Below are 22963 nucleotides of genomic sequence, written 5' to 3'. Positions count from 1 at the left end.
TAATTTCTTTGCAGCGAAAAGGAGACAAAGCAGTCCGTGCAGTGCCCTATAGAGGTTGCTAAACCCGGTGTGAAAATTACGGAAAAACAGGTAACCATTTTATTATCATTGGGGTTCTTCCGCAGACCTCGATGAAAAAAACAACAAACAAACTTCAACTCAGTCATCCCATCTGGTGAAATTCATCAAATTTGAAACCCTGTGACTGGAAATTCAAGTTCGTGAACAATTTTACCATCTGGGTAAACTGTTCTGACGGCTATTTGTTAATATTTTCATCGAGTTAGGAATCAGCTGTACCAGCCGATGTGAGCTGTCAGCAATCTCAATTGTTACTGCTGCTACCTACAGCAGCAGGGGCAGAAACGTTTTTATTGTTCTCCCATCTGCTTGATTCGGAAAGGAACTGATAGAATAAATAAAATTAGTTTTTTTTAAGTTTTTTTTTCTGATTAGCTATTAGTCTTAAGTTAACATAAGCAAAATCATCCTTCCACATTGCGGGGTGAGAATGGAGACAGAGACTGTGGAAGGCAATGGGTCTCCAAAAGATGCAGGGCGCACACGATTGTACCATGCGGCTTCGCCTGCGCCTTGGGTTGTTTACTTTCGGCAGAAAGTGAAGAGCCTAGATTTTCTGAGCATCAAATGAGACTTGACGCGTCGTTTTACGAAGCTTGAATTCAACCAAATCAACAGGAACAAACTACGCATCACCGCACCTACATACCAGGTGGCGAATGAACAACAGGGCGTACAATGTTGAATATTTAGTGGTCGAGATAGAAGGCGTAATCAACGCAGCAAGCTTGACTTGCAAGGATGTGCTTGCAGGGAAAGGTCGCCTAAAGAACGCCCTGCAATCTACCGTGGATATTCTGGACTGCAAGGAATTGCATTCAGCAGCCACGGTAGATGGCAAAAAGGTTTATTCCAAGTCAGGCTCGCTTCGGGTGACATTCGCCGGTTCGATGCTTCCAAAATATGTCGATATAGAAAATATGTTGTTTCCGGTGCGTCTTTTTGTGCCAAGGGTATTTAATTGTACCAACTGCAAACAACTTGGTCACACTGCCGAGTTTTGTGACAACAAACCACGTTGTGGCAAATGCTCAGAAAGACATCGGGAGGAGTTTTGCCAGCAACAAGCAACAAAATGTGCTTATTGTGGTTTGAACCCTCCCCATGGTTTGCAAGAATGCCCGGTGTACAAAAGCGCATCCAAAAGTGAAGCGCTCGTTGGTACAGCGCTCCAAGCAGTCGTATGCGGAAATGGTTAGGTCGCAAGACACATCCGCCACAGCCACTGCATCGACTGCTATTTCAACCACCGTTCGTGTAAGTGATTATTATGATTCCATATCAATTAACGAATTGGACTCTGACGCAGCCGACATGGATGATTCTGCGGAGGTACACGTGCCCGAAAAGAGGAAGCAACCGTCTTCCCCGTAATCGCGCCGTAAGAGAACAAAAGTCATCCATAAAAGCTTCCCAAAATCTGAAGGTAATTGGGGTTTATTTAAAATCCCGAAGCAATCTGTCCCTACTGCTTCTTTTGATCCTAGTTGCAGTAAGACATTCCCTTCCATTGCCTTAATCCGATGTTTCGAAGAAACAAACGGCTAGGAGAATCAACTAAAGAAATAAACCAATTCGCACTTCTAGAAAAAGTATTCCGTCCAAGCAAGGATTGATCTCCTTTAAGGACCTTGTGGACCGTTTTTTGAACTTGTTCAATATTCCGAATTCATTGAGGCCAATCATTGACCTCTTTATTCCAACAGTTGAAAGTTATCTGAAGCAATTGACTGTTTCATGGCCCCTTCTTGCAGAAATTGTATCTTTCGATGGATAATGCGGCCAACACCGAAGATACAATCACTGTGCTGCAGTGGAACTGTCACAGTCTGAAAAATAAATTAGACGTGTTCAAGTTTTTGATTCGCAATTCCGATTGCGATATATTTGCACTCTGTGAAACATGGCTTTCTTCTGAAGATGAAATCAACTTCCACGATTTTAATATTATTCGCCAAGATCGGGATGATCATTATGGTGGCGTTCTTTTGGGGATCAAAAAATGCTACTCCTTCTACAGAATTCCCATTCCGACTGTTCCCGGCTTAGAAATCGTCGCATGCCAAGTAAATGTGAAGAATAAAGTTCTTTGCATAGCTTCAGTGTACATTCCTCCAAATGCCTCTATTAATCGTCGACATTTTGGAGCGCAGTCTCCCTCCTATCATCTCCAGTATTGATATTGGGTGATATGAACGCACATGGTATTGGATGGGGCGAAACGTATGACGATTATAGAGCGCCTATTTTCTATGATTTGTGTGACGATTTCAATTTGAATATTTTGAACACTGGTGAAGTAACTCGAATAGGACCAAATGGTCAACAAAGCCGTATTGATCTGTCTTTATGTTCAAATTCACTATCATTAGATTGCACGTGGAAGGTAATTCAAGATCCCCATGGTAGTGATCATATGCCGATAGTTACCACAATTAAAAGTAGCTATCAACAATCTGAGCCAGTTAATGTTCCTTTCGACCTCACGAAAAACATTGACTGGCCAAACTGAGTTGATTCAAAAAAGCGCACTAGAAGCTCAGAAACGACGCGTTCCAAGTACATCTGTCAAGAAGAAGACCAGCCTCTCCTGGATGGGATGATGAATGTACTAAGTTGTATTCTGAGAAATCTGATGCCTTCAAGGCCTTCCGTAAACACGGAAGGTCCGAGCTTTTTGAAGAGTATTTGAGGCTAGAAAGAAAGCTAAAAAATCTTCTCAAGGCAAAAAAACGTAGCTACTGGCGACGTTTTGTCGAGGGACTATCACGAGAAACCTCAATGACAACACTTTGGAAAACGGCCCGAAACATGCGGAACCGCATTTCCACCAACGAGAGTGAAGAATACTCCAATCGATGGATATTCAACTTCGCAAAAAAGGTCTGTCCAGATTCCGTACCAGCAGAACCACTATTTCGAGAATCAGTCACTGATCTTTCTATGTCTCTTCTTTCATCGAATAACTCTGCTCCGGGATGCGATAACATCAAATTCAATCTTCTTAAAAACCTCCCAGATATCGCAAAAAGACGATTACTTGACCTGTACAACTGTTTTATGGAGTACAACATTGTGCCACCTGAATGGCGACAGGTCAAAGTAATAGCTATTCAAAAGCCTGGGAAACCAGCGTCTAATCACAATTCATACTGACCGATTGCCATGCTATCATGCATGCGAAAGTTATTGGAAAAAATGATCCTTTCAAGAGTCGACCATTGGGTCGAACAAAATGCATTACTCTCAAATACTCAGTTTGGTTTTAGAAAAGGGAAAGGAACAAACGATTGTCTAGCGTTGCTTTCTTCAGATATACAACTGGCCTTTGCGCACAAGGAGCAATTGGCTTCAGTATTCTTGGACATTAAGGGCGCTTTTGATTCAGTTTCCATAGAAGTACTGTCAGGCAATCTGCACAGTAGTGGATTACCCGTTATTTTGAATAATTTCTTGTACAATTTGTTAACAGAAAAACAAATGAACTTCACACTCGGCACTCTGACAACTTCCAGAAATAGCTACATGGGCCTTCCCCAAGGTTCGTGTTTAAGTCCCTTGCTTTATAATTTCTATGTTAAAGATATTGACAATTGTTTGGAAGGACAATGCACGCTCAGACAACTTGCAGATGATGCCGTGGTCTCTCTAAGAGGTCCATGTGCAGCTGTCTTGCAAGGACCATTGCAAAGTACCTTAGATAAAAAACTCAATTGGTTGTGTTTACTAAGAAGCGGTATCCTGCTCAACTGAAACTCAAGCTGTTGAATGATGACATCAACCAATCTTTATCTTCTAAATACCTTGGGTTCGTGTTTGATTCCAAATGTACCTGGAAGCTCCCCGATCAAGAATGCATAACAAAATTATAACAAGGGGAGTTATTTATTTCAGAAAAATAATGTAACAAAATGTGTTATAAAATTGGCTGGTTAGTTGTTAAAATAACAAAAATTATATCAAAATTTCCTCTAGCCGTAACATAATTATATCAGAGGTTGTTACCTTCATTTCAACATTATAACAACCGTTGATATGATTATGAGGTACAAAAATCTACTTTCATGGTAATTGCCTACATCACGTATAAAAATGTGGTACGCTACAACGCCGGATTTCCATCCATAATGTAGGCAATTAACTTTGCACTAGCTATTAACATCGAACATCGATTCAAGTTATACTGGAGGTGATTACCTCCGCTTTTCTTCAATATCAAAAATGTAGGCAATTATTTTGTGTAACAACTAATGTTGTTATAATTTTGATATGAAATAAAACTGGCCGAAGACACATTTTTATCGAATTATCTAATTATAACACACGTTGTTTTAAATAACAATCATTGATAGAATTGAGTTATAATTTTGTTATGTATTCCTGATCGGGTCCACATTGAGTATTTATACAAAAATGCCGGAAAAGGATCCATTTTCTACGTTTTATCTCCGGAACATGGTGGGGTGCTCACCCGGAAGACCTCATCAAACTCTATAGAACGACTATTCTCTCTGTTTTAGAGTATGGCTCCTTCTGCTTCCTCTCAGCAGCTGATTGCCACCTGATCAAATTGGAACGAATTCAGTATCGTTGTTTGCGTATTGCCCTTGGCTGTATGCATTCAACGCATAACATGAGCCTGGAGGTACTTGCTTGAGTCACTCCTTTAAAGCACCGTTTCTGGGAACTCTCACTTAGAATACTGATCAAATGTGGAACAAGTAACACACTTGTCTTAGAAAATTTCGATAATATGCTTGAACTGATTCGTCAGTCAAGATTCCTGAGGGTCTATCTCACCTACATTTCTTCAGATCTTTGTCTTCCGTGTTAGAATCCCCTCGAGTTCACTTCACCAACGACAGTTCCTCAATTGTATACGATCTATCCATGAAACATGCTATTCAAGGAATACCAGATCATCTTCGACAAATATCTATTCCCTCGCTTTTTTCTGAAAAATATGAACATTTAAATTGCAACAACAGATATTTCACTGATGGTTCTCGCATCAACGGATCCACTGGCTTCGGTGTTTTCAATGTAACTTCAACCACCTTCCAAAAACTTCAGGAACCGTGTTCGGTTTATGTTGCTGAGCTGGCAGCAATTAACTTCGCTTTGGGGATAATTTCCAATCAGCCCGTAGACCATTATTTCATCTTCTCGGATAGTCTTAGTTCTATCGAGGCACTCCGGTCGATGAAACCTGTTAAGCACGCATCTTACTTTCTTACAAACATAAGAGAGCAGATGCGTGTTTTGGTCGAAAGATCATTCAAGATTACCTTTGTTTGGGTCCCATCTCACTGCTCAATCTACGGCAATGAGAAGGCAGACTCGCTGGCAAAGGTGGGCGCACAGGAAGGTGAGGTTTATGATAGATAATTCTCGAGCAACGAGTTTTTCCCATTAGTCCGTCAGAGTACTCTTCAAAGTTGGCAAAGGATTTGGACACACAATGAACTTGGACGGTGGCTATTTTCCATAGTTCCAAAAGTTTCTGGGCGAGCGTGGTTCAGAGGTGAGGACTTAAGTCGAGGTTTCATTCGCGTGATGTCGAGACTTATGTCCAATCACTATTCACTAAACGCACATTTGTACAGAATAAACCTTGTCGATAGCAACTAGTAGGTGCGGAGCCGGTTATGATGACATCGATCACGTAGTTTGGTCCTGCTCGGAAAATGACGCCTCCAGAGAGCAATTATTGGATACCCTTGTGGCCCGAGGTAAACAACCCTTCAGGGAAGTTCGAGGTGTTTTGGGAGATCGTGATGTTGTCTATATGCAGGCCATTTATAGTTTTCTTTGTGCTTCTGACATCAAAATTTAATATTTTGTTTTTTTCTTCTTTCTTCAAAGTTTTTTTGTTTAGTCTCTGCCTTTTTGTTCCGTAGAGCTCCATAGCTCTTGCCATCCGGAAGATGCTCCCAGTCGAACCATTCCTCGAGCATGACGACACGCCACATCGTCACTGACGCCAAATGCCCGGATGAGAAGCTGAAATTTCCTTATCCCAAATCCTAAGCCCCGTCCATCCTTAAACATTGTAAACTAACCTCGAGTCACCACGAGTACGCTGGCTCCTTCCCCTCTCTTATTAACTGTATAATAAAATGATATTGATTGTATATATCACAAAAAACCCAGATTAATCCACCAAGCGGTGATGGCGCCTTTTTCGCGCAAAAAGGTAATAAATGTAGCCTTTACGCTTACACCTTGATGATGTACAAGAAAGGCAAAACAGTTACACCGTCTAATGTTATGATAGAAAGTTTACACTAGTAGACGACAGATGGCGCTGCCAAAAGTTTCTCGAATTTCCTATGTTCAAATTTTGACTTTCGGACAATTTCATAGTACTATGAAACTCAACGAAGAGCATACTTACGCCTAAATGCGTGCAACACGAGCATCTTTATAGTACGATGAAACTCTTATTGGAAGCAAGCCACGGATAAACTTTAAAAATATTCATAGATGCAAGGAATTTTTCATAACACATTATTGTTCTATGTGACTATGTCTCATCACTATTTTAATATTATCAATTTTTTTCAATTTGCAATTATTATGAAACTCAATAGTGATCAACAGCGTTATAGTCTCTGTCGGATGCAACTTGTTGCAAGAAAATCGATTAAGATTTTCTATGTGAAAATTTGGCTAATGTTTTTTATGGCATTTTGTGCACACACACACGCACACACATACACACACACACGCACACACGGACAGACAAACATTTGTTCAGCTCATCGAGCTGAGTCGAATGGTATATAACACTATGGGTCTCCGGGACTTCTATCAAAAGTTCGAATTTGGAGTGAAATGATAGCCTTTCGGTACAACTTAGTTGTGCGAGAAAGGCAAAACCATGGCTCCGTAAAGTGTTATACACGCCTGAGCCTACCAAATAAACGAAAAAAAAAGTCAATTTTGGTACGTGGGTGCGCACAGACACACACATAACACTATGGGTCTCCGGGCCTTCTATAAGAAGTTCGTTTTTGGAGTGATCATATAGACTTTACGTATACTTAGTATACGAGAAAGGCAAAAACAATGTTCTTGTCATGGCAATATTTCAGAATTCGCTGATTCATAGAAAAGAAAACTCATCCATGTTTTAATAATCCTTAGCGTGCATGCAGAGCATGGATGAATATGTTCTATGTTGCTCATTTCATCGCTGAGCGGGTGAATGTTACCGGCTGCTTGAATCGCCACCCTCCAGCGCCACACGACGCCTTCACTGCGTTTGTTTTGTCGTCGCGTCGTACCGTACAGCCAGCAGCCAGCCCAGCCGTCCGTCGACGTCGCCGGCCGGGCGGGTTGGTTCATCCAGTCAGTATGTTTTCGCACGCGGTACGCTTCGGATCGCGCGGGTCGACGTGATTGTTAACTTCTTGCGAGCGAGCTACGTTCGATTGCGGTGATTTGAGGAAAGCTACGTGCTACTACGGTTTCGAAGTGCGGGAGGCACAGCCAGGCTGGGCGGTTTGTTGTTGTCAGTGGTTCCGTTCCGGTGTGCGGTGGTGGTCGGCCGGGTGTGAGATAAGCACAGAGCAAGCAGACGAGTCTCAAAAGGTGTTTGTGTGGAGTGGATGCATTCTGTGTTTACCATTTCAGCGAGCGTTGTATTCCCGGAAAGCGGGTAGCGGGGTGAAGACCTTCCTTTACCTGTGTGGATAATAATTTACCGGGTCAGGTGTAGGAACGTGCTTATCGCAATCAAACTGATGTCGTGATTTTTTATCAAACGAACCACCACCGGGAGAAAAGCAGATCTTCTATGTTTGACGGTTCGTGATAGCGTTATTAGGTTGATTACTATCTACGAAGAGAAGTGTGAAACGTGAGCTTGGAGCGTGCTTGCGAAATAGTTTGTGATACCTCGGAAGAAAAGTCTAAAATTGGAGATGAAAATTACTGGATATGGCTGAGTATGATTTGAGTGTTGCGGTGTGAAACTAAGCACAGTGTTATTCCAATCTTGACTTAATTGGTGAATAGTATTTGTGGATACGTGGAACATTTAGTTTCAGCACTGTTTTATATGAAATCGTAAGGAACATCAACAGGTTTGTTCGGTATTCTGATGAATATTGATCTAACAGTCTTTTAGCAGAGCCATAGAAATAGAAAGTTGTTCGCTTATAAAGTCACAGAGAAGTTGATGCGGGCTATAGGTACGTATAGGTACGTAATACTTAACATAGTAGTATGAATAACCTTTTTGATATAAATGTGGCTTCATTCTCATAAACTTGGTTGTACCAGATGAAGGCTTTTTTTGCAAAAACGCTTAAATAATGTAGAATTGAAAATTATTTTAAAGCTATTCAGTGGAATACCTTTACGAAGAGTTAGCAATATCCCCTTTAATTCCACCACTTCATTGTAACAGATACGCAATTCAACCCTAACAGTGAGATTGAAATTTTTTATGATGTTTTTGGTCTTACTTATTCAATTTTTGACCGATTTGTTTGAAATTTTCAGGCATAAACCAAAACTTATCATAATTTTCGAGGGTCAATCGATTGGACATGTCGGTTGAATGGTTCCGGATTTTTACGGAATCTCCTTGGGGTCTTTCCAGGTGGCTGTGGGGCCCTTCAGAAATTTCGAAAAGTTCCCCAGGAAAATAAAAAAAAATATCTGTGCACATTTCGAACTTCTTGTGGAAACTCTAAAGAATTTTCTGTGAAATTTCCGATGAATTTTCCGCCTTGCGGTAAGGGGCCCTCATTAGCCTATGCAAGACCAAGGCTGGGTTCGATTTCCTGTGCTGGTCTAGGCAGTTTTCGGTTTGGAAATAGTCTCGACTTCCCTGGGCATAAAAGTATCATCGTGTTAGCACACAGAAATAGACGTCTCACTCAACACATGTTCCATCGTTCATTTTTTATCGGTTGATTTAATTTTTTTTTGTAGGTGGTCAATCTGCCAACGATGGCGCTTCCATCGATTTTGCTTGTGTTCGACGTTTGCGCAATACTGACATCTGGTTGCCGCTTGACCACACAGAGTGGATTTAGCATTGGGCAACAATGTTTCCGTAGCTATGATTTTGATTGCATTTCGTTCTAAGTGAGACGTCTGTTTCTCTGTGGTGTTAGCCTCATGATATACGAATGCAAGAATGGTAACTTTACTTTGAAACCTCATGGTTAATAACTGTGGAAGTGCCGAATGAACACTAAGCAGCGAGGCGGCAATGTCCCAGTGGGGAACAAGAAGAAGAACCAAGAGTTTCCCGTTGAAATCCAAAGAGATTTTCGTTGAAATCAAATTTTTGGATGAGGAGTGGTTGTTGTTTGACCATTAGGCCGTCTGGCTAAAAATAATTTAGCCGAACAGGTCATTGGCTTGGCTTAGATTTGATTGACACACATATCTATGGTTACATTGACTTCTGCACTTTTGCAACATTGATTTCTTGCACTTGCACTGGAGAATCAATTGGAGAACAATTACGAACGCGCACGGGAAAAATCAAGGCTAGGACCATCTTTCTACCATTCAAGGCTGAATTGTGTAGAGTGGTTTTTAAGAACAGCGGCAAAGAAATTCGTGCGTTAACAAATTCAGCTGTGAAAGAGCGGTCCCGTCAGATGGAATTCTCTTGAAGTATATTTTCATCTCAACAACAATCGACCTATCAGCGGTATCGAGAGTTATAGCAACGACACCACAGCTCGCCGGCCTTTATCAGAACCTTTCAACACAGACAAACAGACGTAACAGCTTGAACGATTTTCTAAAAAATCCATCGCCCAACTCCTCTACCACCATCTTGCGAACATGTTACACGAAATAATATTTCGTATGACATTGTCACCAGAAGGCGCTGGAGTGAAATGTCAAACTCGAAGGATTACGACGCAAGCGCCTCTAGTTGTGAAACGCGCAACCAATCAAATTCAAATTGATCGTTGATGTCATGGTCTATGATATTTTTTCTAGTGTTACGTCTGTTTGTCTGTGCTTTCAAGTTGACAGACGTGCTGAAGGTAGACGTAGGCGCTGTTGAAAACGTCTTATTAGTGCTTCAACCTTATCGAGCCGAATGTTAGATCCCCGGAAGATATTCGACCTTTCGAGTAACATATTTCAACTTTCGAGTAACAAATACGAGTGTCCGTTTGTGAAAAACCTGCCGTTTTGTTTGCACAAGTACACGTATTTGTAGAAATAATGGTATGATAAGAATAAACTAAGACACCAGCCATTTCCCATGAGCTTCATAGATGAGCAAACTCTCCCTCATCTTGCTCGACAAACTTCACCGGAAGCCAACTTGTACGACATGAGATTTCGGAGACCAGTAGGACAAAATTTTAATTAAATATTTGTTACGGCCTAAACATTGAGAAAAATCGGAGGTCCACCTTCAGTATAACTGAGCCACGTTCAATATAAATAGCATAGTATCAATAGCACTGGAGAAAAGTTAATTGCCTACATTAATGATTGGAATTCGTTGCTTGTAACGTAACAGATTTTTATCTGTAATATAAGCAATTACCTTTAATGTAGATTTTTGTACCAAATAAGGTCGTTACAATTATTTAATTATAACTACAGATTTTGGCAACACGGTCGGAACATTTATGTTGCCAAAATTGAATGGTTTTTGTTTTCTCATGATACTTCAACATTTCTTCACTTTTTGTGACGCCAGACACACTGTGACCCTTTTTACGCGAATTCTGAAATCTAAACGTTTACACACCCAACCGGCGGTTGTTAGATTTTCTAACAATTCTGTATAATAATCTACCAAAACCTGTATAAGAACAGGGCATATGCGAAAATGTTAGATTTTTATACAAAAATGTAAGCTATCATACAAATATTGTTAGAAAAGCTTACAAAATTGTTAGATTCTTATAAGGTACCCCGGGGCAAGTGAAAATTCGGGGTAAGTGGGTACTATCCAGCTTTTTACGCTAGCTATAAATCAACTATGGTAGTTTGGTTTTGACACTAGCTGTGAACAACGTTTATAGCTCAACTCTTGTTACCAAGGATACATACAACATTGTTTACAGGGGGCAAATTTTCACCTTGTTTATGTGAGATGCATCCTGATAAGTCGTTCATACTTCATTGTTTAATGAGTAATTAATTTTCATTTATTTTATAATTTTAGATGATTCAATTCAAGATCAAAACTAAATAAGATGAAGGCAACTGGATAATATATAAAAAGAGTCCTACCTACACAGACATAAACAACAATTTATGTTGTTCTAATTCAGATATATACGAATATTCATGCTGATTCGAAGTCATACATGTGTCCAAAATAAAGATTATGTATTAGGACTTAGAAAAATCTGAAATCCGGCTGCTTCGAAGCACCTACAAATCGTTCTTCTGATAAATGTGAGCTTTCTAGCATTATTTGAAAATTATTTAATCGTTGCTAAGTCCACGGATCATGACAATACTTTTTTGAAATATTACTCTAGCTTGGCGCTGTTTCTTTAACTCAAGATCGATTGTTATTTTATCATATTTATTATTGATGATCTTTTAATAATTTGATGTTACTTTATTTTACTGCCTCAAATGGTGGGATGCAATATGGGAAATAAAATATGACACTGGGGAAACGACATTTAGTTTTTGAAGTAAAATCGGATTTGATCGCCTAGGAAATAAAAATAGAGTTCTGTCTATACTACTATTTCATCTAACTTGGAACGTTATAGTGTAAATATTAATTTATTAGCGTGATGTTAATAACATTTCCAATCGTTTTGGCTCTTAACGGACGAACCGAACTCAACACGTCTGAAGCCGCTCCATTGAACTTCAATGTACAGCCACTGAGGCTTGATGTCTTCGATGCCTTCATGGCAGACACACGTCAGGATCATAGCCATGGGAAGGTCATTTTACATCGAATGGTTCTTTCTTCTCCTTGCACGTCCCTGTTGTTTAGCCGAGAACAAAGAACGTTTAACAGGGCCATTGTTTTATGAAGCGATTTTGAATGGTACTTGACTTAGATCGGGAGCACCGGATTATCGAATTCTATTAAGTTCCAGATCCATTTTAGACGTGCATGTCGAAGAAACAGGATAGGTGTCTCTTTAACCTTGAATATAACTTAAATCAAATAATAAGGGTTCTTGAATAAAAATATAGTAAAATTTGAATACCTATTCACTGGAAAATAACTCTTCTTTGGATATAAACAGAAACAATGAGACAAAATATGACATTTTAAAACAATCCAATGACTACTATAACGACGCTATAATGGTTGTACACAGCATGTGTCAAAATTGAACTACCATAGTTGATCCGTAGCTATAATAAAAAGCTGGATAGAGATATATTACCTCTAATTATTTTTTTGGTATAATATTGTCTGTTTCCTTGGTAACAAAACGCACCGACTATTTTTTAGGCACTATCAAAATCGTCGCCAACATCTTTATAGGGCACTGCACGGACTACTTTGTCTCTTTTTCGCTGCAAAGAAAATAGAAAACAACAAGGCCAGTAAACGTCAAAATTAATGAAGAACGAAAGAGAAAGAGATGTTTCCGTGCAGTGCCCTATTCTAAAATTATGTTAGTTTTATTAGTAAATAATGTCAATCTGCATTAAGGTGATTATACAATCAAGCCATGTGGTGAATTTAAAATTCACCACACGGTTTTCTACTACTATAATCAAAAGTTTAAATCTAGCGTAATAATTTTCGTACAATGCTGAAATTAAAGTCGATTGTTTAGCATAAGTAAGCAAACGATCTACGGATGTTTCATCCTCATGGGCGTTGTGTATCTCTCAATTCGTGCTCCTGAAAAATCACTAGAAAAAACACGTGATTTTCAAGATGGCCGATTTGTGGCTTTGTTGTATAACCACCTTAACAGGGCTCAATTTTGGGAAATAATGTGATTATTGAGTATATAAAATTTTGGCCACAGTTGATTTGACAGATCTTATGGCCATTTCTGCTGGCGACGATTTTAGCGTCAATTTGTTTTGCGACGATTTCAAATCGTCGCGGCCGATAAGGTGGGAGATTGATAATATCATTCTGAAATGTCATAACATAAATATTAACAGATACTATAGAGGAAAAATCAGTTGGCATCCCTGCCACCAGGAGCGATACAGTGTAATTCTTTACAAAACGTCATCTGCACTGTAAAACAAGTTAAGCAATTGCAGTTTCAGTCACTCCGTTTTCACCGGCACAATTGGTTCTCTGTTTGTTTTATCAGTTCCAGGTAACTATTGTGAATGTTTTAGAGATTATATGTGATAATAGTAGTATTACCACTCCGTTTTGCAATAAAACTACCATGTTTTCACTTGCCCCTGTATTTTCTCATATATGGGGTAAGTGGGATATATGAAAACAAATAAAGAAATAATGTTCTATTTCAGCGGATTCGCCTGAAAATGGTTCGTCATTATATAAAAAAAAACTTCCTGCTACTTACTCCAAGGAATCATTGCTGGAAGCAATAGACATAAATCAAAACAAACCGTTTATCGCTATACAGTGCGGCAAAATACTACAACATCCCCAAAAGTACGTTGTGTAACAGAATCCACGGGAGACGGGGAGAAAAAAGTGTGACCAGCGGAAGACCTGCTGCTCTATCTCCAGATATGGAAGCAAGGATGGTATCACATAGAAAGACAATGGAGAAATGGGGCTTTGGACTATCGCGTCAGGAAGTGATTTCGGTTATAGGACAACACTTCAAAGAAACTGGTTTACAAACTATTTTCAAGAATTCAACACCCGGCGCAGACTTCTTTGTGAATTTCATGCGACGAAACGGGCTTTCTCAAAAGAAGCCTCAGGCGGTTGAAGTGGCCAGAAAGAGAAGTGTGGATCCCTTCATCATTTCCGGTTACTTTGACATGCTACAACGTGAGATCCTGAATGTCCCACCTGAACAGATCTACAACGAAACAAGTTTTTGTTTGGTTCCGAGCCGGATGAAAGTAGTTGGAGAAAAAGGGAAGGCAGCTCATAGAGTGACAGCCGGCCCAAATGCAACTGGCGACAAACTACCGCCGCTCATCATTTTCAAGGCAAAGTATGTGTGGAACTCGTGGTTAGCAAATAAAAATCAAGAATACCGTGGGATGTCGTACGCTGCAACAACTAATGGCTGGATGGACACGGATACCTTCACCAACTGCTTCTGTAACACGTTCTTGAAGAGCATTCCGAAACAGCGACCGGTCGTTTTGATTCACGATGGACATAACTCACACATCTCTCTTGCGCTTATTGAGAAAGCTTCACAGGAAAACGTTGAGATTTTGAAGCTTCCTCCTCATACAAGCCATCTCTTGCAACCGATGGATTTGTCCGTTTTCAAGCCTCTCAAGCAGAAATATGATGAAACTGTCATTAAATGGTAAAGGAATAACTACGGGATTAAGTTACAAAAGTCCACTTTCTCCAACTTCATTTTCAAAATTTGGTTACAGTTTGATCTTTCAAATATCAAAAGGGGCTTTCGCAAAGCTGGCATCCATCCGTTTTGTGCCAACGTAATTTCTAACGATAAGTATAACCCACTGGCGCTGAAACGTTTTGATATCAGTCGCAAAACCAAAAAGCACCTATCACGAATGAGCACCAAAATACCAACATTTGCAACGATTCCTCTGACAAGGAGAATCAACCAGCTGAAACGGTCTGCGGAGAAAACAGGATCAAGTAACCATTGTAAAAGAGCTAGGTTTGAAGACACTTTGCCAACGATCGGTATTTTAGTACAAAAATACCCGAAGGAGCATATCCGTCTTCGATAAGTCCCTTGATAAGCCCAATCGATAATAATAAGGAATTAAATTTGTTCAAATGAATTGATTATTTGCTGAATAAAATTATGATTTATGTTTCAACATTATTGACTTCTTTTACTACCTCCCAATCTACATAATGTTACTACAGGCGTAACACGTTTCTTTAGTGTGACTATGAGCTCAACATATCTCCTTCCGAAAAATTTGTTCTTTCAATATAAAAAAATCATAGGTTCCACTTGAGTGGGTTTCTAGGTGCCACTTGCCCCGTTTAATGGGGTAAGTGGGTCATACAGTAACATTTCTTTCTATCACATTTAAATATTTCTGTAAATCAATCAATGGCTTTTATTGTGTGTACACATCAACAATGAAGATATACAACGATATATACGTTGTTAAACCATCGAAATAAATTATTTTTTAAGTATGCGGTACCAGTTTTCCCAAACTTGCATTTTTTTAGGTCCCACTTACCCCGGTGTACCTTACAATACTTGTATAAGAATCTAAAATTTTCGCATATGCCCAGTTCTTATACAGGTTTTGGTAGATTTTTATACAGAATTGTTAGAAAATCTAACATCCGCCGGCTGGGTGCACTAACATTTTTTACGCGTTTTTTTGAATTTGTTTTCCTTGGTTTCGGGGTCTATTTAAAATTTCGACTAACAATTTTTTTAACGTCGGTAACCATTTTTTTACGGGGATTACGATATTTACGTGGTTTATAAGAAATATAAAAAAATGAACAAATTTTTTTTGGCAACATCGAATGGTTGTGTGTGTCCATTCTAACCCCCACTGTCTGGCAGTGATGTTATGGAAGAAAGCTGTCTGTATTACATGATTTAACAGTCAGATTTATTCCGGGAGTTAGCTCTATTGCAGCTCCAGTGACCCGTTTTAGACTGCCTGGTATTTCATGAACAGTCCGAGGTCACTTTTGCTTACAATAAGCCCCACCTGTTTATGCTACCATTATCAATTGTATAATGGATCCATAAACAAACTTCCGGATTCTCGAATCCAGCGCGTATTTGGTTTAGAAATAAAAATTCGTTGAAATGAAAAAGTAGTAAATCCATAATGAAACAATCTCACCAAATTCGGTCGCAGGTTGCGACTGCGAATCCTGATTTTACAAGCGGCGAATTATGACAAACATACGACACTCATCAGCCGAAAGATGTTCCTCGGAAATAGTTTAATTTTTCACTAAAACAGCGTACCACCACAATCACAAACGCACGTTATAATTCGAACTAAGTATTGTTAAACATCACTACATAAATTGGCTTCCGTTTTCTAAATAATCAGCCAAAACGGAAAAAACGAGTAGCGAAAAAAATTGACATCCGTCGCGCGCGGCACTCTATGATCAGACTTTTCTTGTTTTGGCAACATCGAATGGTTGTTACTAAAATCAAATGTCTCTGAAAGGTCAAGAGATTATAAAAAATAAATATTGAAATAGAAAAAATTAAAAAAATCGTCGGATTAGTTAATGAATCTTTTGCGAATCCACGAACTGTTCCGGAACTTTATTTTGTTGCCCTTTCAAATTATTAGTTATCAAAAATTATCTTAGGGGTGGGGGAGTGGTGGGTGAGACATAAATCATTTTAAATATTTGTATCGTCGTTTTTATAATGTTGTTAACCTCTGTTATAATTGTGTTACGGCTAGAGGGATTTCTGTTATGCGTTCGCGGATTTGTCGCGTATTTGCTCTTCCAGTTGTGAACATCGCGGTTCTTTTAGATGTTGTCGCAAAAATCGCGGATTTTTATTTAAATTCGCGGATTAAAATTTAAATTATAATTGCGATTCTAGAATACTTTTTATATGAGCGTATGAGGAGTATATAATCAACACTTTGGGATCCAAACTCATCATACCTATCTGGATACCTGGTTGGCTACAGCGTCGATACACCTATGCGTGGCGTATTGTAGAGTTCCATAATCGTCGGTCTTGGGCGATGTTCCTCCAGTTTCTCCGAACGTTCAGGGTCCCCAGCTCCGATTCCACCGCGTGCAGCCAGCGTGTTCGTGGCCTTCCATTTGGCCCCTATTTGGTTCTCTGTTGAATATTGTTTTCGCTATTCTTTCTTCCGACATTCGCACCAAGTGACCAGCCCACTGAAGTCTGCCGTATTTTATACGATTCACAATATTTTCTTCTTTGTATACTTGATACAGCTCATGATTCATGCGTCTGTGCCACACACCATTTTCTAGTTTCCCTTCGAGTATTGTACGCAGCACTTTTTGCTCGAAAACCCCGAAAGCTCTCCGGTCCGCCTCTTTTAATGTCCATGCTTCATGTCCTAAAGGGCCTAGTAGAATCAGAGTTTTGTATAGAACAAATTTCGTTTCCGTCTGCATGTTGCGGAATCTAAGCTGGTTACGTAATCCGTAAAAGGTCCTATTCGCAGCAGTGATTCCTCTTTTCACTTCACAGAAAACGTCATTGTCACATGTCACAAGCGTTCCAAGGTAAACAAATTCTTCAACAACTTCAAACACATCCCCATCAAGCACTACCCCTGCACCAACACCACTAGGTCTTCCCCTATCTCTCCCTATCACAATGTACTTTGTTTTGGTAGAGTTAATGGTTAAGCCTATCCTCGCCGTCTTCTTCTTCAGTGGGACAAGAGCCTCCACTACTGCTCTGCGATCGATTCCAATAAGGTCTATGTCGTCCGCAAAGCCCAGGAGCATATGCGACCGTGTGATGATAGTGCCGTTCCTCTGCACGCCAGATCTCCTAATAGCGCCTTCGAACGCAATGTTGAACAATTAATTCGAAAGTGCGTCACCCTGCTTCAATCTGCCTAAGGTCACAAACGAGATTGACACTTCGTCTGCAATCCGAATACTTGATTTCGAGCAATCCAGCATTGCACGTATCAGTCTAATCAGTTTCGCCGGAAAACTGAGCTGATTTTCATTTTATTTATTTATTTACTAGCAGACCCGACGAACTTCGTTTCGCCTTAAATTGATTTATTCTCTAATTAGTTCTCGAGTTTTGCAGAAATTTGTGACTCATTTGTATGGGAGCCACCCCTTCCAGAGTCGGGAGGGGTCTTGAACCATCTTAAGAACCTTCCCCGGCCCAAAAAAACCCTCTGTGCGAAATTTCAGTCCGATCGGTTCAGTAGTTTCCGAGTCTATAAGGGTCAGACAGACAGAAATTCATTTTTATGTATATAGATTTTATTTCGTCAACCAACGTAGACATATACATATACATGTTTGTTTTTGTAATGCTATAGTACAATTAAATAATAAGTTTTTAGTAAAGTGATGTATAATTTTGATTTTGAATTTATATTGCTGAATTTGTAATGTTTGTTCTTTGGAAATACTGTCTAATGTTATGCCGAGACATTGTTAAGTCAATAGTTTCGCAGTGTTGATTGTAAACGGCCATCATTCGGTTGAGAGGCCCAAATTTGGCGTAATTTGTTCGGCAGTGGTTGGTTAAAAATAATGTTCTATGTCGAAGTAGCCGAGAAGGTATGTAAAAGTTAAATTTCGATAAAATTTCAGTTGAATCAACACGTTGAGAAACTATATCGTTAACAAATGAAACCGTTGCACATTCTCGACGCTCTTTCAAAGTTTGTATATTTATAAGCATGCAACGTGCTTCATAAGATGGAAGAGGAAATGACGTCCAACCTAATTTACGAAGAGCGTATAATAGAAATTGTTTTTGTACTGACTCTATTCTTTCTTCATGTGTGGTTGTATAAGGCGACCATACAATGCTACAATATTCCAGTATAGATCGTACATATGAAATATATAGTGTTTTGATTGTGTAGGGATCCTGAAAGTTGAAGCAAAACGCTTGATAAAGCCTAGCATATTATTAGCTTTGTGGATGATTGTGTTATAGTGATCAACAAGAGTTAGTTTCGAATCTAAAATCACTCCTAAATCCCTAACTCTTTCGTGTCTTTCTACAGTATTGTTCCCTAATACAATTTGTGTATTTGGTGTTATTCTTTTTCTGCTGAATGATATTATGTTGCATTTCTTAACATTCAGTTGCAATAGGCTTTTTCTGCACCATGTATAGAACATGTGTATTTCATTCTGGAATATGATTATGTCGTCTTCATTTTTTATTTCCATAAATAGCTTCATGTCATCTGCATAGATTAACACTTTAAGTTTGTCAAGAATGAAGGTAATGTCATTTACATATAATATAAATAAAAGAGGGCCAAGATGAGAGCCTTGTGGAACTCCTGAAGTGACTTGAATGGGATTGGATTTCTTTCCGTTAAATTTTATTATTTGTTGCCGGTCTGTGAGATAAGATTCAAGCCATCTAAGGAGTCCTGGCTCAATTCCAATTTTTTGCAATTTGAAGAGTAACATTGGAATGTCAATACGATCAAACGCCTTGCTAAAGTCAGTGTATAGAGCTTCCACGTAGTTACCATTATCCATTGCATTAAGAGAATAGTCAATGAATTCTATTAAATTTGTAGCGGTAGAGCGACCTTTGAAAAATCCATGCTGCTTATTCGTAATTCTGTTTTTAAGTTGTGAAGCTAGTCGACCAAAATTAACAATAGGCCTTAAGGTCTACAAGCGTAACAAAAGGGTTAATATCTCTTTTTAAAAATTGTTCATGTCCTGCACTTGCACCATGCACTTCTCAATTCGAAGAATCAATTTGGATATGCCTTCAATAAGTGTTCCATCCTATTCCTTGGAGTATAAGCCTTAAGGTTTACACCTACCATAAAAGGGCTGATATCTCTATTTTGAAAATGTTTTATGCTCTTTTCAATCCGTAGAACAAAACTGGATACGTCTTCAATAACTGTTTCGCCCTAGGTCGTCCAAGAATTCCCTGGAGTATAAGCCTTAAGGTCTACACGCGTAACCAAAGGGCTGTTATATTCTTTTTAAAAATAATTTATGCCGTATTTTATCTATATAACCAAATTGGAAACGCCTTCAATAGCTGTTCCTTTTCAGGTTATCCAAGAATTTCCTTGCCTTAAAGTTTATATGCGTTACTAGATGGCGTCATCCAAGAATTCCCTGAAGTATAGACCTTGAAATTCACACACGAAACCAAAGATTTGCTATCTCTTTTTGGAAGTAGTTAATGCCCTATTTGATCCATTGAACTAAATTAAATACGCCCTCAATAGATGTTCCTTTTCAGATGCTCCAAGAATTACTGGAATATGGGCCTTGGATCTACACGCGTAACTAAAGGTCTGTTTTTCAAATGGCCTTCAATCACTGTTCCGTTGCTGGTCATCCAAGAATTCGCTGGGGTATGGAAATAGGCTTTCAGCTCCTTGAGAGCTCTTAGTCTCTTTTGATCGTTTATGCTGATTCGTTCAACAATTGTTCTTCTTCAGTTCATTAGAAAAATCACTGTAATTTAGACCGCCCAAAGGGCTGTTATCTCTTTTGCAGATGGTCAAAGCCCTTTATAATCCATTGAACCAAATCGGATAGGCCTTAAACAAGGAACCAAATCCAGTTTGGTTTAAATGATCACTAAAATCACGTTATACTCCTATAAGAAGCAAATAGATCTTTCGTTACGCGTATCCCCCTTCAGGCCTGTACTCCAGTTCTTGGAATTCTTGGATGGAAAATGGCCTTAAATGGAACAATTGGTGAAGGCATGACCAATTTGATTAAATAATCGCTAAGAATATTCCGCTGGGAGCTGAGATCTGCTGAGATTTTTTTTTTAATTAGGATTTGTTGGACATTCTTCAGTAACCTAAGTATCCTGCGTCCCTTTGAAACTCAAACAATTTGTACAAAATTTCACTTCCTCAAAAGCACTATCCTTTCGAAAACTTCAAGTGCGCGTTGGTCCTCCACGAGCATCATCCAGGTTTAATAAGCGTTTTATAGATAGTCAGTTTGGTACGGCGGCGAACTCTATTCGATTGGAGCATCTTGCGGAGTCCAAAGTACGTACGATTTTCTGTCACGATGCGTCCCCGATTTTTTTCTGCTGCTATCATTTTCGGCAGTTCAAGTACACAAATTCTTCTAATACCAATGACATGCTATGATTATGTATCGTATCGTCGCCCCCCCTAAATTGTGGAAAGATTGAACGGGTACTGAAATGAATTCCCTCAAACATGTGCACTTTATGATTCCCAAAACTTATTAGGGCATCCAGGACCCATAAAATATGAAAGTTCAAAAAACTCGAAATATTTCGGGCTCAAAAATTCTCTTGGAAATCCTTCTAGAAGCTCCCATGGGAACTTCTGAATTCCTCCGGAAAGTTATCCACAAATTCCTCTGAAAATCGTTCGAAAATCCTTCTCATGTAATTTTAATTCCTCCTTATCTAGAAATCCCCTACTTGAAATTCCTTGAAGATTTCTTTTCTTCTCTCCAAGATTTACTTCTAGATATTTCTTCGGCTATTCTCTCTTCAGGAAGAATCCGGCATTTCCTTCAGGCATGCATTCGAGAGTTCCGTCAAGAATACATACGGAATTTCTTCCCAAAATTCTACCTGAAGTTTCTTCAAAAATGTATGACGGAAATCCTCTGATTTAGCTCCATAATTGCACTTATAAATCTATAAGAAATTACTTCGGAAATTCTTCTAGAAACTTCTCCGGGCATTCCTCTCGGAACTCTTCCCTTTTCCTCCGGGATTACTTCCAGGAAATTTTCCGGGAATACCTCCAAACATTCAATAGCGAAATCATCTAGCATTCCATTCTGGAATTCTTTTGGAATTACTTCAGAATATCCTTCAAGAAATCCTCTAGAAATATCTTCATGAATTTCTCATGGAATTCGTCCAAGTATTTCCCCAGAAATTCTTACAGGTATTTTTTCGGGAGTTTCTTCAGGTACTTCTCCAGGAATTCCTTCAGGAATTTCTCCGGGAGATTTTCCGCGGAAGTGAACTAGAATTCCTTTCGGACTTCACTCGGAATTTACTCGGATATCTGCCAAGAGTTCTTCCAGAAATTTCTTCGGAACAATCCGCAGGGATTTTCTTCAGCAATTCATCTGGGAATACTTTCAGGATTTCATCTAGGAATTTCTGCATTAATTCCTCCTGGTATTTTTCTGGGAATTCCATCAGATATTTTTTCGGAAATTCCTTTAGGAACTTCTCTAAGAATTATTTCAGGACTTCCATGTGGGAATTCCTTCGGAAGTGCTTGTGGGAGTTCCTCCGGGAGTTCTTCCAGGAGTTTGTCCAAGAAATTCTCCGGTAATACCTCCAGGAACTTCACAGGGAATTTCTGGACGATATTTGGCAGGAATTTCACGGGAAATGGAATTTCCACCGGATGTTCCTCTGAAGTTCCACCTGTAGTTTCTTCGGGAATTCAATCAGGCTTTCTTCCAGGAATTCATTGAGCATTTCTCGCTTAACTTTTCAAAAGGACCTAAGTAACATTTTTTTCATGATTTAATTTGAATAGTGCAATCAACAGAAGAACATGAAAGCTATCGATTGCAGTATTCAAATTAATTCATGAAAAAAATGTTACTTAGGTCCTTTTGAAAAGTTAAGCGAGATTTCTTTAGGCATTTATCTACAAATTCCTCCGGAAGTTCCTCGGAGAATTTCTCTGGGAGTTCTTACGGGAATTCCTCCGGGAGGTTCTTTTAAGAATTCTTCCAGGAGTTCCTCCTGGAATTCTTACGGAAGTTCCTTTGGGAGTTCATCCTAGAATTCTTACGAGAGTTCCTCCAGGATTTCCTCCGGAAATTCTTCCTGTAGGTCTTCAATAAATTCCTCCAGAATTTCCACCGGCAGTTCCTCCGAGAATTCCTCTGATAATTTCTCCGGAAATTCCTATAGAAAATCCCCCGGGAGTTCCTCCGGAAATTACTCTGGGAGATCCTCCGGGAGTTCCTTTTCAGAGAAACACCCGGAGAAACTGCCGGTGAAACTTCCGGAGGGATTCTCGTAGAAACTGCTGGTGGATCTCCTGGAGGAATTCCCGAAGGAACTGCCAGAGGAGCTCCCGTAAGATCTCCCGTAAGAACTCCCGGAGGAATTTCAGGAGGAAC

At 39.4% G+C, this 22963-nt stretch overlaps 1 protein-coding gene across 2 annotated transcripts in view; it reads left to right on the top strand.

Moving 5' to 3' along the window:
• The first annotated feature begins 7477 nt into the window (after positions 1 to 7477).
• LOC134220092 (ras GTPase-activating protein raskol) overlaps positions 7478 to 22963 on the top strand; it is a 654763-nt gene continuing 639277 nt past the window's right edge. For both annotated transcript variants that reach the window (XM_062699064.1, XM_062699063.1), the window contains exon 1: positions 7478 to 8279. The gene's annotated coding sequence lies outside the window, so the exon portion shown is untranslated. The remainder of the gene's footprint in view (positions 8280 to 22963) is intronic.

The sequence above is a fragment of the Armigeres subalbatus genome, chromosome 3, assembly GCF_024139115.2.
Source record: "Armigeres subalbatus isolate Guangzhou_Male chromosome 3, GZ_Asu_2, whole genome shotgun sequence".
NCBI lineage: Eukaryota > Metazoa > Arthropoda > Insecta > Diptera > Culicidae > Armigeres > Armigeres subalbatus.
This window is presented reverse-complemented; position numbering and strand designations above follow the sequence as displayed.